The sequence below is a fragment of the Ictidomys tridecemlineatus genome, chromosome 6 (genome assembly GCF_052094955.1).
Source record: "Ictidomys tridecemlineatus isolate mIctTri1 chromosome 6, mIctTri1.hap1, whole genome shotgun sequence".
Lineage (NCBI taxonomy): Eukaryota > Metazoa > Chordata > Mammalia > Rodentia > Sciuridae > Ictidomys > Ictidomys tridecemlineatus.
In genome coordinates, this window is record NC_135482.1 from 162,867,375 (window position 1) to 162,894,476 (window position 27,102).

General features: G+C 35.2%; 1 protein-coding gene across 5 annotated transcripts in view; it reads right to left on the minus strand.

Annotated features, from left to right (window-relative positions):
- The window catches only part of Cab39l (calcium binding protein 39 like), a 121,672-nt gene that overhangs the window by 76,131 nt on the left and 18,439 nt on the right, over window positions 1-27,102 (minus strand). For 2 of the 5 annotated variants that reach the window (XM_078016036.1, XM_078016035.1), the window contains exon 4: window positions 18,882-18,956. The exons of the other annotated variants lie outside the window; for them this stretch is intronic. The gene's annotated coding sequence lies outside the window, so the exon portion shown is untranslated. The remainder of the gene's footprint in view (window positions 1-18,881; window positions 18,957-27,102) is intronic. 5 annotated transcript variants of the gene reach the window in all.

A 27,102-nucleotide genomic window follows, 5' to 3' on the forward strand; every position in this document is an offset into this window, starting at 1 on the left:
AGAAAAAATGGGAAAGCTATATTCTTTGACTACTGCATAATAAGAATAGAAGTTATTTTTTGAAATCTTCAACAAATACACCTAAATTTTTTTCAATAAGAAAAAGTCTTTTTAGCTGTGTGCAATGGCTCAGGCCTATAATCTCAGTGGCTAGGGAGATTAAGGCAGGAGAATTGTGAGTTAAAAGCCAGCCTCGGCAAAAGCAAGGCTCTAGGCAACTCATTGAGACCCTGTCTCTAAATAAAATACAAAATAGGGTTGGTGATGTGGCTCAGTGGTAGAGAATCCCTGAGTTCAATCTCTAGTACCAAAAAGAAAGAAAGAAAGAAAATGTCCTTTTTAAAGGACTGTTAATACTTGAAAATTAAAACAAAAGATTCTTCAAAAAGTCTGCTCAAGTATTAGCTTCTCAGGGAAGTTGTATAGAAAAGAATTTTAAAAGTACAATTACATTATGCTAAGTGAAGTTAGCCAATCCCTAAAAAACAAATGCCCAATGTCTTCTCTGATATAAGGGGGGGTGACTCAAAATAGGATAGGGAGGAAGAGCATGAGAAGAAGACTACCATTAAATAGGGAAGAGAGGTGGGAGGGAAAAAGAGGGAGAAGGGGAGTTGCACAGAAGATGGAAGGAGAACCTCATTGTTATACAGAATACATATATGATGTTGTGATGAGAAAAAGAAAAAAAAAGTGTGTCACATTAGATTGGAAAGAGAGAAAAGATGGGAGAGGAGGGGAGGAGTAGGGGGGATAGGAAGGGCAGAATAGAATAGACAATATGATTGATGTATGTAATTCCATGTATGTATTATATGTCAAAATATATTCTGTCATGTATGACTAAAAAAATAAAAATAAATCGTATGGTAAAAAAAAAAAAAGTACAATTACAGGGATTTCTGCTTTAGCATATGTAGGATGGAACAACAGACGGGATTGACTCTCCCATCTTATAAAAAATTCCTAGACAAAATATACAAAATGATCATTTCAGACAAAAGACATAATGCAATAATACCTGATAGAGGAAAAGAAAGAAAGCTTTGACAAACTGCCCCAAGCAAGAGGGGAACCCAAAGGGTACAGCAGTCTCAGGGAGCTGAGTTGAGAATTCGGGAATGCCAATGGGACTAGAGTTCACAAAGTGAGTTATCAGAGAGGATAGAGCTGCAAAGAGGGCCCTGGCAACATGGAGAGGGTTCTCAGATCTTCATGGAAGAGTTGAATCACATGCCTGTGAGAAAACTCCCCAAGTCCAAGTAAAGAACCACTGCAGAGGAGCAGGTAGAATAATTCCTAAAGCTCAGACAGGGATGGAAATGTCATGTTTTCAACACAAGAGTAAAGACATCTCATAATATGCAGAAAATTAGGCTGAGCATCCAGAAGGAAATCACTTCAGTAGTGGGACCAAATTAAAGATTTTCTGGTCCTTTGTAATAGAGCTTAAAAGTATGCCTTGGAATAATCAAATTCTTCCCAAATAATTTAGCTGATCCTACAATAGAATTAAAAAACATTTATAGAAATTCTTAAAAATCTAACACCCAAGAACATAAAATTCACACTATGTGGCTTCTAGTAAAAAATTACCAGATTAGAGCTAGGGATATGGGACACTTACCTAGCACACACAAAGTCCTACATTTGCTCCCCAACACTGCAAAAAACAAATCAGCATACAAAGAAGCAAGAAATACAATGTATAATAAGGAAAGAAATCAATCAAAAGACACAGATTCAGAAATGATACAAATAATAGGATTAGTAGAGAAATATTGAAATGCTTATTAAAATCCATAGATTCAAGAAGCAGACCTAAGACAGATAAATATGGTAAGGACAGACACAGAAGGTGTACAAAAAAGATCCAAATCAAATTTCTACAGATTAAAATTAACTTTCTGCCTTAGGACCATACACACACAAAAAAAAAATAAATTTCTGAAATGAAAATTACACCAAATGGGATGAACAACAGGCTGCACACTGCAGAAGAGATGATACTAAACCCGAAGACAGCAACAGAAGGTATCAAAATAAAACACTGAAAAAAAGATTAAACAACAAAACCCGCAGCATTCCTGAACTGTTGGAAAACCTCAAGCAGCCTAAAATATAAAATTTGTCATTTGAATCCTGAGAGGAAAGGAGAGAGACGGGGCAACAGAAAACAATGCTGAAAGAAAAAAAAATGGCTCACATTTTTTCAAATTTTATGAAAATTATAAGTTCATAGATCTAAGAACAAACTTTAAACACAGACACGCAAAATAATCCCAAGTCATATCATAATTCAATTGCTTGAGAACATCTTTAGCTGGGCACAGTGACACATGCCTGTAATTCCAGTGGCTTGGGAGGCTGAGGCAGGAGGACCACAAGTTCAAAAGCCAGCTTCAGCAATTTAATGAGTCCCTAAGCGACTTAGCAAGACCATGTCTCAAAATAAAATAAAAAGGGCTGGAGATATGGCTTAGTGGTTAAGCACCTCTCGGTTCAATCCATGGTAACACCCCCCCCACCCCCGAAAAAAAATCTCTGAAGTGTTTTAAGAAAGTACATTACATACAGGGAAATGAAACAATGCCTGTGAGAAGGCAGTGGACCAACACTGTCAAAGTATACAAATAATATCTTTCAGAAATGACATGGAAAAGCTAAGTTAATCAAAAGATCAGAACCACAAAGCCTGTTAAAGGAGGTTGCTTTAGGTAGGAAAAAAATATAATGAGGTGGAAATCTTCCCCACCTCTCCAGGATCCTGGGGATGGAAATTGGGGCACTTTACCATTGAGCTATATCCCCAGTCCTTTTTCATTTTGAAACAGGGTCTCACAATATTGCCTAGGCTGGCCTGGAACTTGCAACCACTTGCCTCAATTTCCCGAGTAGCGTGATCACAGGCCACTGCACCCTGCTCCTAAATGGAGATCTTTACAAAGGAATAAATAACACCAGAAATAAAAGCATGTAGGTAAATATGAAAACTTTTTCTTTAAAAAAAAATCCCTTTAGAAGAGAATGTACTTTTAAAGGACAAATGATAATGTATTTAAAATAAAAATAATAACATTTAGGGATCTGTGACATATTTAGAAGCAAATTATTACAACGGGAAGAATCTGCCTGAGGGTAGACAGTGAAAGCAATACTTAACAAAATCCAAACAGATATAGCTAATATGCCAATAAATGAGGTAGAAAGTATTTAATTAAAATTGCTAGCACTACTTAATCCAAAAGGCAGCATTAAAAAAAAGAGGAAAAAAGAAACAAGTACAAAAGGGATAAATAGAAAACAAATAGCAAGATATCAGATTTAAATCCAACCCTATCAATAAGCAGATTAAGTGGACATGTTCCAAACACCCCAATTAGAAATCAGATATCTGCTTTGTAATGTTGTGAACAACCAATAAAAAAAAAGAAAAAAAATCAGATATCATCAGATTAGACAAAAAAGGCAAAATCCAATTGTATGTTGTTTACAAGAAACTAAATATGACAATATATATTCAAAGGATGAAAGAGATATACCATGCTAATATTACTTAAAAAGTGAAGTAGCTATAAATGTTAATAAAGTAGATTTCAGAACAAAGAATCCTAATAGGCATAAAGAGGATAATGAGGATAAAGTTATAATGATAAAGGGGTTGGTTCGTCCGGCTCATACACATCCAAAACATTTCTGCATGTAACAGTTTCAACATGCATGAAGAAAAAAAAGAACAAAAAGGAGAGAAATACAAATCCACAGCCAAAACTCAAGATATAAGTATTCCTTTCTCAAAAATTCACAGGAGGCTGGGGTTGTGGCTCAGTGGTAGAGCACTTGCCTAGCATGTGTGAGGCACTGGGTTCAATCCTCAGCACCACATAAAAATAAATGAATAAAACAAAGGTATTGTGTCCATTTACAATTTTTAAAAAATGCTTAATTTTTTTTTCACAGAAGAAAATAAAATTAGTAAGGATACAAAAGACTTGAACAGTTCTACAACCAATTTGACCCAACTTACAGAAAACAAAAGAACAACCTTATGAAAGCAGTACACATTCCTTTTAAATGTACATGGTATAATTACTAAGAGAGATCATATTCTGGGATATAAAAGAATCCTGAAATAATTTAGAAGAACTTAAATGCTATACAATATGTTCTCTATCATACTAACTTAGAAATCTTTAATAAAAGATATTATAAAGTATTTTGGACTGAATGAAAACAAAAAAGATGATATATCAAAATCTTTGAGCTAGCTGGGCATAGTGGTGCACTTAATCACAGCAACTCAGAAGTCTGAGGCCATCCTCAGCAATTTAGCAAGATCATCTCAAAATAAAGATCTGGGTTTGATCTACAGTACCACTTACCCCCACACTCAAAATCAATGAAACAAAAACTGATTATTTAAAGATCAATAAAATTGTTAAGTATCTACAAAAGTAACAAAAAGACACAAATAATCAATATCAGGAATAAAACATAAACCACACAAGATCTATGAGAAAATACAAGTGAATAGTTACCTAATCTTTGGGTGGGTATTATATAAAGTTGTTATCTAACGAGATATAACTGAGAATAATGTATTTAATTTGGTTATGACCCCTTTTTCTGTCTTCACTGATTGTAAAACTCTAGAAATTTTTTTTGTGGTGGTACCATTTACCTTATTCCTCTATCCTCTGTATTTCTTATAAATAAGAAATTGTATCTAAAAGCACAATAAAATATAAGCTAAATGTTTCTTTAAATACATATATATTTTTAGTTGTTGATGGACCTTTATTTTATTTATTTGTATGTGGTGCTGAGAATCAAACCCAGTTCGTCATGTGTGCTAAGCAAGTGCACTACCACTGAGCCACAACCCTAGCCCCAAGCTAAATGTTTTGACAAGATAATTTTATAAGTTCACAAGACAGTTCAGGAAGCAATGATGCCCCATCATTCCATTATGAGTGATCTGTGTTTGATGTCCAGGTTAAATGAGGAATTTTAGGGTGGGGCAAGTCTGTTTTTCTTTTGAAAATCATAGATTCATGTATGTTTACATCTTCAGTATGTTTCAGTGCCAGACATTCTTTTGGTGCTATCCTCCTCCTAAGGTGACTTCCTTAAAGATTAAGGTATGAGGCAAAAAAACCCTTATGTAATATTATTAATATTATTATTATTATTATTATTATTATTATTTGGTAGCTGGAATTGAACCAGGGGGCACTTAACTGCTGAGCCACATCCTCAGCTCTTTTAAAAAATTATTATTATTATTATTATTATTATTATTATTATTATTATTATTATTATTATGAGACAGGATCTCACCTACTTAGGCTGGCCTCCAATTTGCAATCCTCCTGCCTCAGCCTCCCAAGTCTCTGGGATTACAGGCATGCACTACCTTACCCAACTTGTAACATTATTTTAATAAGGCATCTAATCACAAGGAGCAGGACTAAGGGAAAGAGGGAATAAAGCAAAGAAGGAGGGAGTGTCAATATGACAGTGTATGATCAAGCTGGCCACCCATTTCATTTGTTTGATGGAAACTCTAGAAGCCTGATAATACTGCATTTCAGGATTACACTTGGCAGGCAGGTGGATAAAAGGGAAAGGAAAAATTTATTTTTATCTTCTATTGGTCAAAGGCTTGTCCAGTAAGCCATTAAGTTCCCTATTCCGGATTTTAACTCTGTACTTCCAGATCCTGCATGTGTAGTTCTGGGCCGTTGATTCCAGAGCAGTGTCAACAGAGAAACCCTGGGGCAGGAAGGAAGGGGCTTGCAAATGGCAGAAGATGAGGCCTTGTGGGGTTATATGTGCCTGAGAGCTTGCACAGGGCTGAAATGAGACAAGTGAATCCTAGAAGATCTGTGATGGCATATAAGATGCATTGAAAATAAATGCTTAAGGGGCTGGGACTGTAGCACAGGGTGGAATGCTTGCCTATTAGCATGGGTGAAGCTCTGGGCCTGATTGCCAGTATAGATAGATAACTCAAATTTTCCCAAATTTGGCTGGTGGGAATCCTTCCAGAATGATTCCTGCATCAGTTTGGTATAATTCCATTCATACACATCTTGAACTTTTCTTGCTTTCTAGTTCAACAAAATGTCCCTGGCTTAGCTTTTGTCTTCCCTATCCCAGATCTAGAATGAGTCATTTCTCCAGGGAGTCCTAATTCTTTTTAGTGAAGAACTAACTGTATTTAGAAAAGTTGGTGTATCAGGGCAAATCATTGCTACTGGGATGTCAGTGTTTCTAGATCTTTCAGTGGTCAAATTTAAGAAACAGACTTTTTTTTTTTAATTTGTGCATTATAATTTTAACAGTGGAATTCATTATGCCATATTTGCATATGCATATCACATAGTTTGATTGTTCCCCTTCTTCAGGAAACACACTTTTAAAAACCATATGTTGTACTGATATTTCATTTTATATTCTAATCTATTTGTAGGGTGTTAACTCTGTTTTTTTTTTAATCTTATTTTATTTTCTGTTATATTAAAAACCTATGTTCTGGGTTAGGAATGTAGCTCAGAGGCATGCTAGCTTGCCTAGCATGCTCAAGGCCTTGGGAACAAAAGAAAAAAAAAAAAAAAACCTTCGTTCTAATAACATACCAGCATTTGCTTTCTTTCAATATACCTGATAAAAAATTCAAAATAGCAATACCAAAGTTACTAACAATAAAACTACTAAACATTGTTTAAAGAGTTCTTTGCAGTTAACTTCTAATTTAACTTTTAATGTAACTGGTAAGTATATATGACAGCCATTAGCAAGTCCTAATATCATAATGTTAAATTATTTTACCTGTTAATAAAAATAAAAGTTCTTTTTCTATTAATTCACAATTGAGAAAATTTCATCAAACGAGATTTTAACTCCTCATTATTAGAGAATTTTAACTTCTCTATTATTAACAATACTGATTGATTGATTAACAGGGCCTCACTATTTTATCCAGGCTGGTCCCAAATTCCTGGGCTCAAGTGATTCTCCTGCCTTAGCCTCCAGTGTAACTGGGACTACTGGCACTTACCACCACACCTAACCTTAACTTTTTGGTTATTAAATAGTAACCTGTAGATAATGTAGCCAATGGAGTGCCTCAACTATTGAGAAAAGCATACAGGAAAAGTTTAAAAAATGTAAATGATGCATACAGATGAAATTATAGTCAGATAACATCATGACATGCTAAGTAAAGCAATGATTCTATAGTTATTTGATATGGATAAGTGATGGGAAAATGATTTACCTTATGTGATAGCATAACTAAACATAATTCTAAATTACCTTCTCCATCATAGCAATCACACACACATTATTGAAAAGTAATAAGGTTTTAAGGCTTAGATTCTAATTTGGTACATACTGTAATAATTTGCTAGTACAGAAATTTTTAAGGCATATTATTAAATTGATTAGTCCATTAAATTAAAACATTGCTGGTTAAAAAAGTGTATTGTCAACAGTAATAACAACTACAGCACCAAAACTGGTTTTTCATGCTCAAAATTTTAAAAAAAGATTCTAACATGTAAAATATTAAACACACAAATATCTTTCTAAAATATACATCTATTTTTATATGAGAACTGAACCCTATGCTTCACACATGTCAGTCAAGTACTCTCCCACTGACCTTAGCCCACAAATAAATATTTCTATGATTAACTACATCTGCAATTGATGTGCATTAATACTAATTTTACTTTAAATAATAAATTTGTTTATTTAAATATACAAAAGTGGAGGCTGGGGTTGTAGCTCAGCGGTAGAGCACTCACCTAGCACATGCGAGGCGCTGGATTCCATCCTCAGCACCACGTAAAAATAAATAAGTAAAAATAAAGGTATTGTATTGTGTCCAACTACAACTAAAAAAAAATAATAATAATAAAGTAAAATATGCAAAAGTGATAAGAAAAAGTGTACTAACTAGAATTCTCTGGATTGCAAGTGGCAGACCCAATGCAATTAAGTGTAGCAAAAAGGATATTTAAGGATTATGTAACTGAAAAGGCTAAGATTAGAGCAGTGGTTCTCAGCTAAGGGAGACTTTGCCCACCACCAAGGGGATCTTTCATAATGTCTTGAGATGCTTTTGATTGTCCTAGTTGGGAGTCTAGTATTGGCATCCAGTAAGAAGAGACCAGGGATGCTGCTAAGCATACTAAGATCGGAGAGCATGTATCTCCAACCAAAATTTACCCAGCCAAAAATGTCAACAGTGCCAAGGTTGAGAAACCATGTATTAATACCAACTTCAGCCCAAACTTAAATATTATCATTGGACATATCTCTCTTTTGCATTGTTTTCTCCTGTGTTGTCTTCATTAATAGTTGGGCTCTCTCCACATGGTGGCAAAGAAATGGTTCCTAACAAATGACATAGCCTTGGTCCTCATGTTCTCAAAAGTATCTTAATATCTATGTTAATCTTTGAAAAATGATTCTGATCCTGCTAGGCTTAGGTAAATGACCATAAACTAAAAGAAACTATAAGAATAGGATTCTGGGAGCTGGAGTTATGGCTCAGTGGTAGAGTGCCTGTCTAGAATGTGTGAGGCACTGGGTTTGATCCTCAGCATCAAATACAAATAAATAAATTAAATAAAGGCATTGTGTCCATCTACAACTAAAAAGAAAAAAGAAATGAATGGGGGGCTGGGGTTGTGGCTCAGAGGTAGAGTGCTCACCTAGCATGTGTGAGGCACTGGGTTTGATCCTCAGCACCACATAAAAATAAAGATATTGTGTCCACCTATAACTAAAAAATAAATATTAAAAAAAAAAGAATGGGATGCTGTTATTGAACAGCCTGGCTGCTGAGTGATGAGGACTTTTAGTGATTCACAGCCCTCAGAGGTAGGAGAAAGGCATAGTGAGTGGCTCACATGATGTGGCTCTAGAGACTTGACTGTGGAAAGATCAGCTTCAGGTCTTCTGTCAGCTTTTTTCAGACATTAAGTGAAATGTTGGGTGACATTAGCCATACTATGAGTGTAGAGTTAGACTCACCCAATTACATTTGTATATTATACAATACATTCCACAATCCAACATGGTTGCCCAGCATCCCCACTTACCCTTTCCCCCCATCTACACTTTCAAGAATGGTCCTGCCTAACATTAGGCAAGTTTTCCAAATGAGATGATTAACAGTGCGTTCACTCTTGCTCAAACTGGTTTACCTGCTGCATCCAGCTTCAAGATCTCTACTGGTATGTGCTCTTAATCAGTTTGAAGTCGTTACTTATGGTCTACCACCCCATGGCTCAAGTATAAATTAACCACAAAAAAAAAACAAGGCAAAGGGAAAGCAGGATAATTATTCCCACGTGAAAAAGGGAGGTGAATAAACATCAATATAGGTGATGTTTTGTTGGACAGGAAGAGCAAGCTTCCTTGCCTGGAAAGAGAAATTGGATGAGTTCCTTAGTTACAAAACCGGTTACCTCTGGTTCTAAACTCTCCCATATCCATTGTCCTCCAAAGTCACATTTGAGAGGGCACTAAGGTAGTTCTTGTCTGGGATCTTTCCTGCAGAAACAACAGTTGTTTTGTGGTCATTTTTGGGGCTTTGGGAGTTTAGAGGGGATGGGTGGGCAGGAGTTGTGGCTCAGTGGCAAAGCACTTGCCTTGCAAGTATGAGGCACTGTGTTTGATCCTCAGCACCACATAAAAATAAATAAATAAAATAAAGGTATTGTGTCCATCTACAATTTTTAAAATATTTAAAAAAAGAGTGGATGGGCAATCACACAATACAATTTCTCAGGCCTTAAATTTCTTTGAAGCTATAACTGCCTTGGATTCATGTTTGCCTTTTAATTACAATCTGCTACTGTGAATTTTGACTCATCTAACAGTCCTTACTGTTCTGCCTGTTACTCAAACCCCTAGGTTAACTGCTTCCATCTTGGCCTTTTTTCCAAACAAATGGAGCCAAACTGCCCCTTACATCCAGGCTGCATCGTGACACAACTCACTTTATTCCAGGGTTTACTGTTATCTTGGTATGACAAGGAGGAAGTGGTAGGAGATACTTGGTGTTCAGACTTATCCTAGATTCAAAGTACATTTTTCTGCCCCCATTTTGCTCATACCAATTTAGAGCACATCACTGAGTTAAGTATGCAGAAACAACGCTTAGGGAGTTCTTAAGCTTTCAGATTTACTACATGCCCCTTTACTCTTTCCCATGTAAGCTCATTCTTTGTCTTCTATTTAAGATACTTTGGCTCAAATTCTACCCAAGTGGAGCTTTGCAAACCACATATTGCACTGTTTCTGATTATGAGTTATTCTACTTAATACATGGCACACCACAATAGCTTGTAGATGTGTAAGTTGTGTGCATTTGTGTATTTTTGTGTGGTTTGATTTGGCTGGATGATTTTCTGCATTCATGCAGTGTTTCTCAAAAATGAAACTGCACAAAAGCACATATGTACATTATGCTGTAATTGTTCCCTAATATATCAATCACGCTGGAACAAGTCTGTGTTTTCAAAACAAGTGTTATAGCAGAAATGATAGTATTACTTTTATTATCATAAAATACATATGTATGTGTTAGAGTAGGCTAAAAAATATTGTGACCCTATTGCTATAATTTTCTAATATGGGCAACCACAAACCTTTGTGTTTTAAGCGGTATTTACCTCTCATTTATTCCCATCATCTTTTCCCCCTTCACTTTTCATTCATGCTTGTTTCTCTTTTTCTGTTCCTAAAGACCACAAAGTAGACATAAAATAATCATAGCCACACATTCAGAATTTGGTTTATTTGTTAAATAACCTTATACCAAGAAGGGAGACCCACAGCAAAGAAGTTATTTCCTCCTTTTTTCCCAGAAGCCTGTGATATTACCCATGTGCCATAGATAAATCTAGCTCTTCTTTCTTATAATTTCCATTTCAGACAGAATTAATCATGTGGCCCCAGAAGCTGCTTAAAAGATTTTCAAAATGCTTTCATAAAAGCAGAATATAGAAGCAGTTGTCTAGTCATAATGGAGGTTAGCTGAGAGAATGAAGTCCACATTTCCAGTTACCCATTAAGTGTTAATCCTAGACCAAATGTGAAAATCTTTTAAAAAAAGTCTTCAATTAACCTCAACAAGATGACAAAAACATAACCATTCTAGTTTCTCTCTTATATTACTGTATAGCCCACTTCCTTGTGCTTTTCTTAGGAAGGAGCCAAAAAACACAAAGTATCCTCAGATTAGTGTACTCAGCCAAGAAGCTTTCCCTCTCACTGCCCAGTACTGCTGCTGCCCTCCCTGCACTGGTCCTCAGTGATGATATCTACCATGCCAGCTCAAAGACTGCTCTATTTCCCTTATGCCAGTATATATAGTGATAGTAGATAATAGGTGTAACCTCTGAAGGATATAATGTGATAAGCTGTTGTGAACATTCTTCACTTATCAAGTCGCTATAATTCCAGGACCCAAACTCTTTTTTAGGGTGAAGGGACTGGGAATTGAACTCAGGAGACTCAGGAGCACTTCACCTCTGAGCTACATCCCCAGTCCATTTTATTTTTTATTTCAGTATAAGTTGCTGAAATCCTTGCTAAATTGCTGAGGCCAGCCTTGAACTTGTGATCCTCCTGCTCAGCCTCCCAAGTCACGAGGATTACCGATATTCCCCATGATGCCTGGCCACGGCACAAACTCTTTAGAATTAGGCAAATCCAGATTTAAGTGAAAAATAATTATAATGTGTCTTTAAACTGGAGATAATAGTATACATTTCCACACTGGTTGTAAGGATCAAGCGAAATAGTATACCTAGCGCCCATATTTAGTAAGTACTAAATGTTAGTAGTCACTGCCCTCCTCATAAAGTTAAAAAAAAATTAGTTTTTAAAAGTATATAAATTCACTTGTGGTTTGCCCTGTCACTACTGTGGAAAGGAGCAGAGATACTGGAGAAGTCACACAGTGTGTAATTGGCATCATTTACTGAACACATAAGAGATACAAGGACTATACTAGTGTTTCTGGGAGATACACCTCTACCCACCAACAAATCACTAAGTATACATTTTTAAGAATTTTTGAGTTTGTACTATACCAACAAGATCAAAGCAGATCCATTAAAAGAAGTAGTAACATGGACGCAGCATTTTTTAAAAGCACAGAGTAGGGACACAGAAACCCTGGATTTTGGTCTAGCTATACCTTTTACTTGTCATATATTCTTGGAGAATGGTTTAAATTCCCTAAGCTTTAATCTCTACACATGTCAGGAGGAATATTTGTCCTAACCCTCAATAGGCTTATGGAAATTTTAGATATGGACACACAACTCACACAAAGTAGGAAATTCACATAATGGAATAGGTTTAAAGAGTAAATATATAACTTTTCCTATGATATGAAACAAAATGGAAAAACTCCCAGAAGACATTATCATTAGATCCACCATAATGGAGCTGAGGGAGCAACGTAAAAAAATGTTTACCTTATATCAGATTATCCTAGCCAAAAGGTAGAATGGGGGCAAAGGAATTGGGACTATTAATCACTAAATCAAGTAAAAAAATCATAACCTCAAAGGTTCTAAAAGTACTTTGCGGTTCCACAATATTTGTGGAGTTTGAAACTAAATAAATTAACAAGTAAATGCTCCATTATCTTTATTTTGTATTCTATTAGTTATTTCTTTTATTCCAACAATTATTGGACAGTTTCTATTTGATACCAAGTAGTTTCTATACTGTAGTTAATATTGTCAAAACTTTTAGGGTTCTTAACTAGCATAGATAGTGCTTTGCTAAGACTTACATAAAGAGAAATAGATATAATCTAAGAGGTGCATAGATTAACTAGCAAATCTACCTTTGGGCAAAGAAAAAAGACCCCTTTCTATAGGCAAATGCAGCCCTGTGTGAGCCTGGCACATGGCCTAGTAGGGGATGGGTAATGAGCTGGATTTCAGCCTCCACTCACTCTGTTGGCCAGGAGCCTTTGGAGCCTTTAGCCATAAAACTAAACACAGGGGCCTGAACCCTAAACAATGGCAACTCTCTGTTACAATATTCTTATCACCTCAATGTATAGTATACATTCATTCAAACATCTTGGACACAGAGTGGAATAAGAAATTTATATTCTAATACCAAAATACAAAAGTACAAGGTAAAAAAAAAGAGTTATAAATCACAAAGGAAGAATTAAAGAAATACTCTAAAAAAAAAGAAGATAAACATCAACCCAAATTCTATCTCAAGTAATTAGAGAATGTTTCATAGAGAAGATGACACCAGAACTCAGTCTTTAATGATGAGTATGATTTGGTCACATGGATATAAAAACAAAGGGGATTGGGAAGTGCCAAATGTAAACAGCAAACAATTTACTTTGTTGTATGCAAATGTTATGTGAATCATAGTAGTAAAAAATTTGGAAAGGCAGGTTGGGGTCAGATTACTTTGAGACTACTAGACTAAGAAGTTAGACTAAGGAGTTAAAATTTTTTTTGAGCAAAAGGGAGCCACAATGAGATCAGAATTTTCTTTCATCAATGTGACCTTGGCAATGTATTAAGAAGAACCAAAAGAGCCAAATAAACTTCTTTTCTACATTAAAAAGAAGAAGAATCAAAAGAGCAGAGAAACAGTGATGAAATTAAAAGCAACCAATGTAATCTTAGATTATAGTGAGAGTAACTGGTCAGTGGGTATGAGGGGTTATGTAAGTATCAGAGACAACAGGTTTGGCAACTGTTAGGGTTTAGATTTGGAATGTCCCTCAAGGGCTCATGTGTTGAAGTTGTGTCTCCAATGCAGCAGTGTTCAGAGTCTAGCTTTATGGAAGTAATTGGATTTTGAAGGCTCTAACCTCATCAGTGGATTAATCCATTTGATGGATTAATAATTTCAGTGAACTATTGGGAAGGAAACTATAGAAAGTGGAGTTGAGTTGACAGGAGTGAGTCTTTGGAGGTGTGCCCTTGGGAACTATATCTTGTCCCCCAGCCCCTTCCTCTCTTGCTTTCTCTGCTTCCAGCTGTCATGAGGTAAATAGCTTTGCCCTGCCACACCCTTCCACCATGAAGTTCTGCCTCCCCTTTGGCCCTGAAACAATGGAGCTAGCCAACCACGGATAGAAATCTCTAAAACCAGAGCCAAAATAAATCTTTCCTCCTCTAAGTTGATATGTATTTTTGGTCATAGTGATGAAAAGCTGACTAATACAGCAACTAAATAAGTGTGGATGGTAATTGAGAGAAGAGTCAAGATGACAATGAGTTTCCATGTCTGTTGTGAAAGAGCAAATGGGTAATACCTTTAAAATAAACCACAGGAAGAAAAACAAATTTTATAAAATAATCAGTTGCTTGATAACAAAATCTAAGGTGCTGGCAAGACATCTACACATGGATACTGTGTAGGAAATTGAACATAAAAAACTAGAGTTTAAAAACAGGGCTGAAGCAGTCTATGTAGGGGTCTCTGATTGTCATCGAGCTGAGAGGTGGAATAATATGATAGAAACCAGAAAAGGACGATAGTAGAAAGAAATGGTGACTAAACAAACAGTGGTTAGAGAGGGAGAGGAGAAAGAGTATGCTCTCATTATGACCAAAACCGGAGACTTTAAAGAGCAAGAAGTGAGCTGGGTGTGGTGGCACAGGCCTATAATCTCAGCTGTTTGGGAGGCAGAGACAAAAGGATCACAAGTTTGAGGCCAGCCTGGGTAATTTAGAAAGACCCTACCTCAAAATTTTAAAAGGTCTGAGGATATAGCTCAGTGGTAGAGTGCTTATCTAGCATGTGCAAGGCCCTGGGTTCAAGGTTCAATCCCTAGTAGTCCATAAAAACAGTGTTCAACAATGATAGAAACAGATGAATGTCTTTCTAGCCCTACAACCTATTTTTTTAGGGCCCACGTTCAATTCTTATAAAGCAAAGGTATTAGGCCAAAGAGGCTTTTGGAAAACCACTTAGGACAACAGGGATATTCCTTAAATTCCTAAAAAGATAGGGTGATAGTAAAAAAGACCAAAGTCAGGCCTAGAGCCCCAGAGTGTAGCAAAGTATGAAGCAGGCAGAGGACTACAGTCGAGTCCTTCTGGAACTGGTAGTATTGGCTGTCCCACATAGTATGGCTCAACTGCCAGGTCTTGCCTATGACACAGGATAAGAGGTTAGATTCTTAGTACTACTTCATGCAACAAATGAATAGGTCAGGGTAAAATTAGGATAATGTAGTGAGATAATGGAGGCATTATCTATTGTTTCCAAGTGCTGAATAAGGAATGGAAGGTCAGCTTGAAGGGCAAATGAAAGGTTTTTTGTTTTTGTTTTTAACTTTGATCTTGGTTGGTTGAGTGAGACAGACAGCAGGAACACACAAGATGAGAAGGAGATAATTAATGGGGCAAGATTCTTGAGCCCACAATGGAAGAAATCCAGAACATCCTAGAAAGGTTAACCTCCAAAAAGAATGATACATACTTTTCTAAAGTAGAAAGCGTTGAGTACAGACTCTATCCAGGTAAAGAGGAAATGAACTTAGGAAGCATGTATTTGCTTTGATTTTCTCTGAAAAGTTAAGACTCAAGGTCATTTAAAAGAGGAGACTGGAGTAAAAGAATGTGAATTTGAGCAGAATGCAGACTGGAGATATATACACACACACACTAAAAACACCATATGAATACAAAAAGAACAAAAGCTCAAAGGCCATAACTCATGTATACCAAATCCCAAATTTAACAATTACCCCTATTCTACTTAGAGAGCCAAATAGTTTAACAACAAGAATGAAGCACATGCTGTGGTTTCCCACCATCTTCCCAATTTAAGAAATAGTAAAGGATAAGGTTGGAAGCAGGTCATGGAGTCCTGGGGTACAACATGTAAGCAGAATCATAATTAGCAAAATAGGCTCAGTGCTATGACCATTGGCAGATGGTCGTATCTTCTCATATTTCCCTGCCCTTTTCTACTGAATCTATGCTCTGTTTTCTCCATAGCTGGGCCTTTTATGAAAAATTCTTGTCAAATCAGTTGAGAACACAAGATACCTTTTAGTAAAAGAACAGTTCCCACCCTGTTGAAAACTGACGTACGTTCTCTTTTTATAAGGTGTCATACTCTAATTTTCCAAGTTTCAACAAACTTTCACTTTTCTACAAATTACTGAAATGAGAACTACACAAAATTTTTGTGTTGGAAAATCATATTATTACTATAATAAATTTTTACGAGTATAGTGTGTGAACTGCTACTCTGGATTTAAGAAAAACAGGTTCTAAAAAGAAAACAGAAAAAAGGGACAAGGAAAGTAGTAGGCTGGGTGAAGGGACAGAACCTTGAGTTATAAACTACGCATTTTAAAATGTCAAGGGAAACTAGTTTCAAAATGTCTTTCTGTGTGGTTAAGAAGCTTGTTATAATAATGGAAGTACTTTAGATGGCATTCAATTCAAACAAAGCCATTTATGGCAAAGAAATGTAACATTGGTAATAAAAGATATTCAGGTAATTTACGGAATGTTAAAATATGTATTGTATTAGTACAGTATTTTTAAAAAATATTTTTTGCAGTTGTAGATGGACATAATACCTTGATTATTTTTAAAAATTTTATTTACTATAACTGTGATGACTTATAAAACATGATGTCAAGTATGGGAAATAATTATAATCTCCTAATAAATGCAAACAGAATGGCATCGTTTTTTATAAATAATATACACTAGTGTCCTTTTCTAGCTACTTATTCTAAAAATGTCTTTTTACATTTAATTTCAAAATAAATTGTCATTTAAGAAAAACTTTTTATTTGATATGCTTCTCATTTTTGAAAATCCCTTACTTTCTTCTTTTCTAGTTCCACTACCCAAAGTTATCCACGTTAACAGTTTAGTGCTATCCTTCCAGATCTTTTTTCCAGGCATATACTTACATATATGTCTGTTTGAATATACACTGAGACAATTTGAAAAATGAGATCAGAATACACATACTTCCTTGTAACTTATTTTTGTCTTTCTGAAGATCTTGAACTTCCTTACATGCAAGATTTAGTAGATGTACTTTATTCTGTTAAAGAGCTGTGTAATATTCTTTAATACTGTTGTATCACTGTTAACCACTTTTCTACATGGAGACATTTAGGTTTTTGTTTTGTTATTTAGCAACTTATTTTTAACATATTCACTCATATGCATAAATCAGAATTTAACTTATCATGCTAGTTCTATATTAAAATAACTTATAAAATTTAGTAGTAAAAGTTTTTTTCTTCAATTTTAATGGATTTTGGCTCCTCATAGCTGATAGTCATAAAAAAAAAAGTTAATGTTTTCAAGGCAATGTTATCAACAATTTTGACAGCTGGATGTGAAATACCAGCAATTCAGGAGGCTAAGGCAGGAGCATCACTAGTTTGAGGCCAGCCTCAGCAATTTAAGGAGACTCTAAGACACTTACGGGGAGACCTCAACTCAAAAGAAAAGATAAAAAGGGCTCGGGAAGTAGTCAAAGGTAAATTGCCCTGGAGTGTTTAATTCCCAGTACTGGGAAAAAAATTTAAAAATATATATATCAGTAAGAAAGAAATGGAAGTCAGAACCCTAAATTGTTATAAAATTAAAACTTTGTAAGAAACAGGAAATAAAAACAAGCCACTCCCCACCAAAAACCTTCAAAACCAACAACACACACAAAAATACTACTTATTGATATATTTACTAAGCATGTATTGAAAAAGAACTATGTTCTGGACATCATTCTATATATTGAGAACACAAATATATAAATAAGCCTTAACTGCTAAAAACCTCAAAATCTAGGGTGCAATAGAGTAAAAAGTAATTATAGACATTCAAAAGTTAAGAAATTCAACCAAAATAACAAAACTTTTAAAGCAAATTTGCAACTTACAAACTCAGCAGCATTCTTATTCTTTAGAAACAAGAAATAAAACAAACATCACTACAATAACAAAAAACTTTAAAAATATATAACAAATGTCAGCGAGTCCATACTGATATAAATCATTGAATAATGAATAAATGGGACAGAAGAGACAAATCTGTGCAGAAGAATTCCAAATAATTAGCAGGTAGAGCATAACTCCTCATTCCTTAAGTGTAATTTATCCATACTAACTTCTTTTCAGAAGGATACTATGAAAAGGGTGACAGTAACATTTTCATGAAGAAACCTGACAAACACTACCTCACCCCAGGGATCAATGTCAACATCAACAATAACAACTCGTGTTGGCAGAATGAGATGAAAATGGCACTATACTTTTGTGGTCTTCCTCTTCAAAACCCATAACCCAAATCTAATAATGAGAAAAACATCAGAGAAGTCCAAAATGAGGACCATTCTTAAAAATGCCTGCCCAGCATTCCTGTCAACTGTCAAGGTCACCAAAACAAAGTTTGAGAAACCATTGTAGCCAAGAAGAGCCAAAGAAAATATAAAGACTAAATGTAATGTGGCACTCTGGAATAGAAAAAGCACAATAGGTAAAAAAATGAGGAAATCTGAATTAAAGTAGACTAAAATTAAAGTATCAATACTGGATCATCAGGGCTAATGATGTAGCTCTGTGGTAGACTACTTGCCTACGTGGGGGAGGTCCTGGGTTTGATCTCCCACCACATACAAGATAACACAAACACAAGATAAAATTTTCAAATATTGGTTTATTAATTGCCACATGTTAATATGTAATAGTTAATTAACAGATTGCAGGATATGTGGAAAACTTTTTATTATCTTTGCAATTTTTCTGTAAATTCAAAACTTTAAAAATCAGGCTTATTATTAAATATTATTAAAAACTTGAACTGGGCATGGGGACATACCTGTAATCCCAACTGAATGGAGGCAGAGGCAGGAACTACAAAGTTGGAGGCCAACCTCAGCAATTTAGGGAGACCCTGTTTCAAAATAAAATATAAAAAAGGGCTGGAAATGTGGCTCACTGATTAAGCACCACTGGTTTCAATCCCTGGTACCAAAAAAATACATAAAAATTAAAAAGGTCTGGGGAGTTGGGTGTAGTGGCTCATACCTGTAATTCCAGTAATTCAGGAGGCTGAGGCATGAAGACAGCAAGTTTGAAGCCAGCCTCAGCAGTGTAGTGACACATTTTCTCAAAATAAAAAGGACGGGGATGTATGTAGCTCAGTGGTAAAGTGCCCCTGGGATCTCCCAGTATCAAACAAATAAATCAGCCAGCCAGCCAGCCTGCTAGCATAAGGAAGCTCAGTGTGGTGGCCTACACCTGTAATCCCAATGACTAGGGAAGCTGAGGCAGGAGGATCACTAGTTCAAGCCCATCTCACAATTTACTGAGACTGTCTCAAAATAAAAAGCCCAAGGGACATAGTTCAGTGGTATTATGTCCTAGGTTCAATTCCGGGTATTTCACAAAAACAGGGTGGGGCTGGGGATCTAGTTCTGGGTAAAGTGCTTCCCTAATGTGTGCTAAATCCAGGGTTCAATCCCCAGTACCATTAAAAAATATACAATAAAATAACCCTTGAGCTATGTACACATATATCAAAACATTATGTGGTACTTCATTAATATATAGAATTTTTATGTATCAGTGTAAAATAAAACAAAATATTAAAACCTTGAGAATTAATGTCTCAGAATACTTAGTTTTTGAAAGTCATAAAACTCTAATGGTAGAAATACAGGAATATATGAATATATTATTTAAATAAAGGAATAAATATATGGAGATGTGTTCCAACAAGAATGACTAAATAAGTTTCATGTGTATTTTATAAGAGAATGAGAATACTAAATTATGTATTTTGCAGTTTTTGACAGTGAACTAATTTCATCAGAATTACAGCATTTTAAAGCTACAATTGATGAAATCCACAAGAATATATTAAGCAGAAAACCCAGGGACACTTAGCCACCCAGCTCTTTTTTTTTTTAAAATATCTTTTTAGTTGTAGATGGACACAATATCTATATTTTGTTTATTTATTTTTATGTGATGTGGGAGGTAAGCGCTCTACCACTGAGCTACAGCCCCAGCCCTTTTTATTTTTTTATTTTGATATAGTGTCTATTTAGTTGCTCAGGACCTTGCTAAATTGCCGAGGCTGGCTTTGAACTCATGATCCTTCTGCCTCAGCCTCCCATACTGCTGGGATTGCAGGAGTGTGCTACTATGCCTGGATGTAAACTGAATTTAAATTTTCACAAAACAAAGCATTCCAATTAAACAAATAATGAGACAACTGTATATTAGAAAATAATTAACCTGAAATATTTTACAACATACATGGCAATAAATTTCAGGAGGTTAAAAAACATAAACATAACAAAATTCCAAAAACAGCTAAAATAAAACAAAATATTTTACATTATCTTAGGGAAAAATTATGAGTGCCAAATAAAAAGAAAAATAAATCCAAATACATGAAAAATAAGATTTTTTCTACAATTAATAAAATAAAAATTGCAGGAAGAATTATAATAGACCAGGAGAAATCATTACAAAACCTGCTAGGCAAAATATCCATGTGTAAAATTATATGCCTATGTGAAAGTACATATTATTTATACCTAAATGGAGATGGGTATGAAAGTTCAGTTGTGCACTGTCAAGGAAGTATTTCCAAGTAGGAATATAAATGCATGAAGACAGAAAAACGCAGAGCCATGTTAGCAAAATGATTTGGTAAACTACAGAAAACAGGCACATTTACAGCAGTAGCTCCCCATTATCCACAGGGCAGGGGAGGCACATATATTCCACATGCACAGTGGCTTGACACCTCAAATTGTACTAAACCCTTTAAATACTGTTGTTGTTGTTTTTCTGTACAAACCTAAAGCTTAATTTACAAATTAAGGGATTAACCATACTGATAATAAAAGGGAACAGTTATAACAACATGTTGTAAAAAATTGCCAGCATCACTACTCTTGCACTTTGAGGCTGTTACTAAGTAAAATAAGGGCCATTTGAATAAGCACTCTGACACAATGTGGATATGAGGCATAAAGTGATGACTCACATCTCAGTCAGGACCAAGCGGGACAGCATGAGATTTCATCATGTTACTCAGGATGGTACTCTATTTAAAGCTTATAAATTATTTATTTCTGGAATTTTCCATGTAATATTTTTGGACCACATCGAGGATAACTAAAACTGCAGAAAAAAAGATCACAAATTGGGGGTTGGGAAAAGTAATGATTAGATGATGATTAGTTAGCTACAACTTTCTGGAAAGTAATCTGGTAATAATAATTATGAATGTGTTCAACCTCTCTTCACCCAAAAATACAATTTACGAAATATTCCTACAGAAATAATCCTAAGAGGTAAAAAAAAACAATTAATACAGAAGATTTTCAAAGCAATGCCATTTGTATTAAGAAATTTTTGAAACAGTTCAAAAGGGAAATGGTTAACAGATTATAAGGCAACACACTGGATAATAACTATAAAGAGAAATGTGGACCACACATCAATATATAGAAATATATTAAACCACTTTGTATCATTTTTTCTTCAAGTAAGAGAATACCCAGAATATCCATCTAACATTGATTTAAATAATAAGGACTTTTAAATAATTCCTATAACTTCCAAAGTGTGGAAGTTCTTGGTTGAACAGCTTAGTAGTGTCATTAAGGGCCAATTGATTTCTACCCTCACCTTTTAGCCGTCCTCAGGCTTGTAGCCTTGTAGCAGCAGGATGATGCATTAGTTCTTTATTGCTATCTAATAAATTATTCCAAATTTATTTATTTATTTATTTATTTATTTATTTTTAATTTTTTTAAAGAGAGAGTGAGAGAGGAGGGAGAGAGAGAGATAGAGAGAATTTTTAATATTTATTTTTTAGTTCTCGGCGGACACAACATCTTTGTTGGTATGTGGTGCTGAGGATCGAACCCGGGCCGCACGCATGCCAGGCGAGCACACTACCCCTTGAGCCACATTCCCAGCCCAATTATTCCAAATTTAATGGTTTAAAAGTGAAAATACTAATGAAGTGATAAATTGTGAATGTCAAATACATATAAGGAATATTAAAATATACTCAAATGATAAGCACTTTAGTAATTTATATGATATTCATTTTATGAAATACATACAAATGTCGAATAAATCCAGTTTATACCAGCAGGATATTTTGTAAATTTTTTTTCTCAAAAGAAAAGTAAATAGACTATGTCAATATTTGGATGTACTAACAACTTTACAGTATGAAATATGTATGATTTAATGTTCAGTCCTTTTTCTTCTTTCTATTTCCTCTATCCTACTCCCTTCTCCAACTTCCTCTTCCTTTTTTCTCTCCAACTTCCTAAATTACAAAGGGCTTCCATTATCTGGAGTAGCCAGAGCTACTTGTTTCTTCTGTTTTAGCCCAGGATTGGGGTCATCTGGACTTCCTCCATTCTTCAAATTCTTCTGCATGTCCCTTTAAACATCCTTGACAAAAAAATCTAGCTCTTGACTTATTACCTGACATCCAAAAGCAACTAACATTCCCCAAGTGATTTCTATGTGCTAGGTACATGCTAGGTGCTTTCAACTAAGTTATTAATTCTCAATTCTACAATATATAATTCTACTATCTAGAAAAAAAGCCCCTAATAAAACATCTCTCTTCCATAACTCTATTCAGCCTCTCAATATTATTAAGTCCCTATGCATAACATTCCTTTGAAGAAACACACCATAATTTCATAAAGATGGTTTGTTTCTTTTTTTCTTTTTCTTTTAATTTTTTTAGTTGTTGATAGACCTTTATTTCATTTATTTATATGAGGTGCTGAGAATCGAACCCAGTGCTTCACACATACCTGGCAAGTGTGCTACCACTGAGCCCCAGCCCCAGCCCCTCCTTTTTTTCCTATCATAAATAATGTCATACAAATCCCCTAAATGAGTCTTTGTGCACAGTTATGATAACTGTCTTAGTCTACATTCCATGCATGAATTTGGCCTGATAGACCATTTTCTGCCCGGCTAGCTATTGTCTCTCTTCCTCCCATGTCTTTAAAGTGTGGCATTCTTGGCCTATTGACATGGTGCCACACCACCTCCAGCTCCCTCTTTTGTTTTGGGCATCAGCTTGCCACTCAGTTTCCAACACTTCTGTCCATCTAAAACTGCACAGCCTTACCATCCTTCCCTTGACCAATAATCTGTAGCTTCTGCCTTAGAAAATATCTTCCCTTAAAGTTTTTTTTTTAACCAAGAAAGATAGTATATTATAAATTAAATACAGGTTTAATTATTATAAATTAATGAACAGATTTACTATAATTCCAATATCCAACAGAAAGCCAATTTTTAAGAATGTGATATGTAACTATAGTTGTAAATTACTTACCAGAAGACAAAAATGATTCAGAGAAATGATTATGAAAAACAAAAGAGTTGGGGCTGGGGATGACCTCATGATAAAACATTAGTCTACCATCTCCCTCACCACAAAAAAGAAAAAGAATAAAAATAAACCCCATAATACCTACTGATTTTCATTTCAAAAGTATAAGTCAGAAGCTTTTATATATATGGTTATATAAAAGTGGGGGACAGGCATGGGGATGGAGCCCAGGGTCTCATACATATTTAACATGGGCTCTACCACCGCTTACACCTCTAACTATGAAGTGCATAAATAATAGGTGTAGGGGTGTTGTGTCAGAGGTTTTATTTTTTTGTACCAGGGATTGAACCCAGGGGCACTTTACCACTGAGCCACATCCCAGCCCTTTTTATTTTTTACTTTGAGATAGCATCTCACTATGTTGCTTAGAGCCTTGCTAATTTGCTGAAGCTGGCCTTAACTTTTGATTCTCCTGATTCAGCCTTCCAAATTGCTGGTATTATAAACCTGCACCACCATACCTGCTAGTCCACCCTAGTTTGAATGGTCTATCTGTAGGCAGGCAGAGCATAGCTGGAGGTGGTGGATCACTGGGGCTATGCCATGGAAGTATGTCTCTTCCCTTGTGTTCCCTTCTTCTTTCTCCTCCTCTGCTTCCTGGCTGCCATGAATGCAGCAGCTCTCCTTCTCCAAGACTTCTTGCTATGATGTTCTGCCTCACCTTGGGCACAGAGGAATGGAGTCGGTCCAAAATAAACTTTTCCTTCTCTAAGCTGTTCTTGTTAATGTTTTGGTCACAATGAAAACCTAACTAATACAACCATCATTTAGAAGAACTATGATTTTGACAATACAGTAGTAACCTATAGTAGTTTACCTAATCCATTGTTACTGACATTCAAGTTATTTCTACATTTGTTATCCTTATTAGAAATCCTGTTAAAAGTGGTCAATTCATTTTTTTCCCACCACATTTTGGTTATTTTATTAAGATAAATTTCTACAAGTAGGTCTAATGGGTCAAAACATACATATCTTGAGAACCTTCACACAAACACACACACATATTATAGACACACATCTATTTCTCATAGTCATTAAGTTCAAATTAATTTACTCAGTCAATTAGATGCAAGCAGCACAAATATATACCAAAAGGCAGCCAGCACTTTTTTTTTTTTTTTTTACACTGGGGATCACCTAGGCATCAGACCAGAGATCCTATGCCTATTAAAAGAAAAAGTAGACCCACATCTCCATCAAGTCAGCTTACAAACCAAATTCCTCATTAAGATTCCTAAAGTGCAAGAAGTAAAATCAAGAACCAATAAATGGTATGGTATCAACTAAGAAGCTTCTTTACAACAAAGGAATAATCAAGAACATAGAGAGAGAGCCCAGCGAATGGGAAAACATTATTTGTCACCTGCACCTCAGACACAGCATTAATCTCCAGGATATATAAGAACTCAAAAAACACCAAAAAAAAAAAAAAAAAAAGGATTAAAAACCAAAAACAAATAACCCAATGAAGAGCAAAGGGCAGAGGAACTGAACAGGCACTTCACAGAAGAAAAAATATGATGGGTCAACAAATACATGAAAAAATGTTCAACATCTTTACCAATTAGAAAAATGCAAAATAAAACTACACTGAGATTTCATCTTGCTCCAGTCAGAATGGCAATTATCAAGAATAAAAGTAGTAATGAATGTTGGCGAGGATGTGGGGGAAAAGGTACACTCATACGTCACTGGTGGGACTGCAAATTGGTGCAACCACTCTGTAAAGCACTATGAAGATTCCTCTAAAAACTTGGAATGAAACCACCATTTGATCCAGTTATTCCACTCCTCAGCTTATATCCAAAGGACTTAAAATCAGCATACTATAGTGACACGACCACATCAATGTTCATAGCAGCTCAATTCCCAATAGCTAAGGTATGGAACCAAACTAGGTGCCCTTCAACAGATGAATGGATATAGAAAATGTGGTGTGTGTGTGTGTGTGTATGTGTGTGTGTATATGTATACTTATATAAACACACATACATACATACACACAATGGAATATTACTCAGCCACAAAGAATAGGATTATGGCATTTTTCAGTAAATGGATAGAACTGGAGACTGTTGTGCTAAATGAAATAAGCCAATCCCAAAAAACCAAAGGCCAAATGTTCTCTCTAATATATGGATGCTGACTCACAATAGGTGGGGGATGGGGCGGAGGGTGTTGCACAGGACTGGACAAGGGAGTCCAATCCACTGGAGTCTTGAAATTTTTCTTTATAAAACTTGAGTTATTTATTTTTCATAAATATTAATTTTAGTTTAAATGTTTCTCCTAATCTGTTTCCTTTGTATTTCAGCTTTACTAACATTTATTTGTACAAAAAATGTTATATATTGTAATCTCTAAAATATTCTTCAGGGTTTTCCTTTTCTTTTTCTTTCTTTTTTTTTCAGTTAACTGCAAAGTAGATAAATATGGTACTGGTTGTAATGTTTATTTTCCTTTTAATCATCCTGGAATTTATTTTGATCTATAATATTTAATTTAAGTTTAGTTGTAGAATTAGAAATATGTACTTAACTAAACACACCCTTTTTCATGGTGTTAACTGCATAATTTCCTTATGGTGTGGATAACTTCGGGCAGGGGGAATAAGAAAACCCCAATAATGTGGAATACTACACATAATATGAATGTGGTGAATTTATCAATAAAATTTGCCATAGAAAACCAATAGACATGTATAATGTTACAGAAGAGACAAAATGGCTCCCAGGACTATATACATTAGCTATAATCTAAATTAAAAGTGTTGACATATATATTTTAAAAGAGGAATGAGTCATTTAGAAGGAGACTGGTTGGCCCATTCAAGTACACTCACGGACTGTCTGATCCCAGGGTCTCATATATCTCTACTATAGAGATGAAGCTGATATAGACAGCCACCTGAGGTTATCTGCTTGTTATTAGATTTTTAAATCCTAATTAATAATTCCTATCATTTAATATTGAGAATGTCACACCTGCTCCCTTTATGTATTCTTTTCTTTTTATTAGTCCTCTTACTTTTTTTATTGGTGCATTATAATTGTATATAATGATGGGATCTGTTGTCACATGTGCATACATGTACACAATGTAATAATACAATTTGGCCAATATCACTGCCTCCCTCCCTACCCTCCTCCTTTCCCCTGGTTTCTTCCGTCTACTGATATCACTTTGATTTTCACTGGCCCCCAACCTTTCTTTTCCTGTTTCCTCTCTAGATTCCACATATGGGAGAAAACATACAACTCTTGACCTTCTGAGTTTGGCTTATTTAGCTTAATATAATAGTCTCAAATTCCATCCACTTCTTGCAAATGACAAAATGTCATTTTTCTTTATGGCCAAATAAAACTCCACATTTTCTTTATCCATTCATCCATCAATGGACTTCTAGGCTGGTTCCAAAGTTTGGCTATTATGAATTGTACTGCTATAAACATGGACATGCATATATATCCCTGTAGCATGATGACTTTAATTCCTCAGAATAGACACTGAGGAGTGGTCATATCTAGTCTTTTGAGGCACCCCCACACTGATTTTCATACTGGTTGTACTAATTTATAATCTTACCAACAGTGTAAATGTGTTCCTTTTCCTCTATATCCTCTCCAGCAATTATTAT